Below are 2,238 nucleotides of genomic sequence, written 5' to 3'. Positions count from 1 at the left end.
AGTTAGTGTATTATTAATGTACTGAACATCTGGAACTATGTAAAAACTATGGACATTGAGTAAATGCAGGATTTCCCCACTAGGTTGCATTCTAACTTATTGCCTCCCTAGTGAGATACTGGTTTTAAGAAGTTTGAAAAAAATAAAATGACAATATCCAGATAAGGCTTGGACATTCCAAAGTGTCTTTTAGTTTGTAAGATCTGACTCAAAAAAAATTGCCTCTGAGGTTAGCAAATCCAAGTAATGTGAAAACTAATTAGTAAATTAAATCATCTCTATCACTGTATGTCCACTGATCCCTTTGTGTGAATAGTATTTACATTTTATGAACTATTAAGTAAAATAATTTATAAGAGATACCTCAAATTTTTCACAAACGTAAGCCTTAAAACCTGAGAGATGGTGCTGCCAGTATACTTTCTTTTAAGTTATTTGATTTTTAGGTTAGGATACTTAAGGGAGTTTAAAAATTGGGTTATTTGTGTGTTTAGTTATTTGTATGATTTCTCTGGCAAGAGGGAAATAATTAAGCTGTATAAATGTGCAATTTGAGTGTCACCTGCAATGAGAATGTAAAAGCTGTAGACCTAAATATTTTGAAACCGAAAATTTGTTATAGGCTATTTTTACTAAAATAATCAGTGTGTTTTTGCTGTAGAACTATATGCCAAATTTGCAAGTAGTAGCCCCTGTGTAATCCTTAATGAAAAACTTTTAAGGTACTTTTTAAAAAGCTCCACTGAAGAGATTAAGATAAACACATTGTGCTCTGTGGAAATGTCTCATTGTCACCAAATTTCCCCTTTTTCAAAGTGTTCCTCATACTTCCTTGCCTGAACTAAAATCTGGATATACCCAGAGGATGTGCCACTTCTTCATCAACCCTTTTAGGTTGTGACTATCTTTTCCTCTCATAACTTGTAATACCTCAGATTCAGTATCCTGTTTACTCTCCATTCTTTCTAAACCTTCACCTATCTTTACGAAGGAGGGAAAGAGGGAAGAAGGAATCAACAAACATATTGGGAACTCACCAACAAAAAATTCTAGTTTCTGATCTCATGTTTTTTAATCATATCACTCTTTCCCCTTCATCTTTAAGGTTAGATGAAGTCATAAGGGTACGGCCCTGATTTGATGGAATTCGTGTCCTTGTAAGAAAAGACACTGAAGAGGTCCCTTGTTCTTTCTCCCTTTCTGCTTGTGCACAGAAGAAAGGCTATGTGAGGAATCAGAGAGAAGGTGGTTGTCTGCAAGCCAGGAACTGAGTCTTTACCGGAAACTGAGTCAGCCAGTGCCTCGATTTTGGACTTGTTATCCTCCAGAACTATAAGGAAAACATTTCTGTTTAAGCTGCTCTGTCTGATACTTTGTTATGGAAGCATGAACAGACTAATATAGATGGTGATAAGCGCTATGTAGAAAACTAAAGCAAGACAAGAGGGAAAGAGGATTCTGGGAGTGTGAGGGGAGGTGGTTTAGAATTTTAATTGTGTGGTTCAGGAAAGTCTGACTGAGCAGGTAACATTGAGTAAAGGCTTAAAGGAGGGGAGGAAGCAAACTATTCTGATTTCTGGGGAAGAATGATCAAAGAGAACCTCGAGATAGGAAACTGCCTGATTTGTTTGAGCAATAACGAGACTGGTATAGCTATAGCAGAAGGGGGTGAAGTGGGGAGTAGTAGGAGATGAGATCAGAGAAGTACCAAGGGGAAAATCACACCACAGTAAAGATTTAGATTTTGTTCTAAATGCCATAGGAAGCCATTGGAGGCTTTAGACTTAGTTATAAAGGTATTATAATGGCTGCTGTGAGGGAAATGGACTCTAGAGAGCATAGTAAGAAGCAAGATGAGTGCTTGGGAGTCTGCTCCTACATCCACGTGAGAGATGGTGGTCGCTTGGACCACTGTGGTAGAGGTAAAGATAGTGAGAAATGTTTGGAGTCTAGATGTAATTTGAAAGTAGTGCTGGCAGGATTTGCTGTTGGATTGGATGTGCAGTGTGATAGAGAGGAGGTAAGGTTTTCTTGTTGGGCCTTTTTCTTTATCTGTACTCTCTCTCCTGCTAGTCAGTCTAATCTATATGCATTCTTTTAGTTTCATTTTTTATCTTGATTTCCCAATTTATAATTCAATTCTGACCTCTAAGTATAACACCCATATATTCAACTGTCAGGTCAACATTTCAGTTGAATACCTCAAGGGCAACAAACTTGTAATCTTTCCTTCCAGTC

The 2,238-nt window shown here is 37.4% G+C and overlaps 1 protein-coding gene across 1 annotated transcript in view; it reads left to right on the top strand.

Moving 5' to 3' along the window:
- Window positions 1-2,238, top strand: part of BRIP1 (BRCA1 interacting protein C-terminal helicase 1) — a 237,298-nt gene that overhangs the window by 150,074 nt on the left and 84,986 nt on the right. The gene's annotated exons all lie outside the window — the stretch shown is intronic.

The sequence above is a fragment of the Propithecus coquereli genome, unplaced genomic scaffold (assembly GCF_000956105.1).
Source record: "Propithecus coquereli isolate 6110/MARCELLA unplaced genomic scaffold, Pcoq_1.0 Scaffold285, whole genome shotgun sequence".
Taxonomy (NCBI): Eukaryota; Metazoa; Chordata; class Mammalia; order Primates; family Indriidae; genus Propithecus; species Propithecus coquereli.
This window is presented reverse-complemented; position numbering and strand designations above follow the sequence as displayed.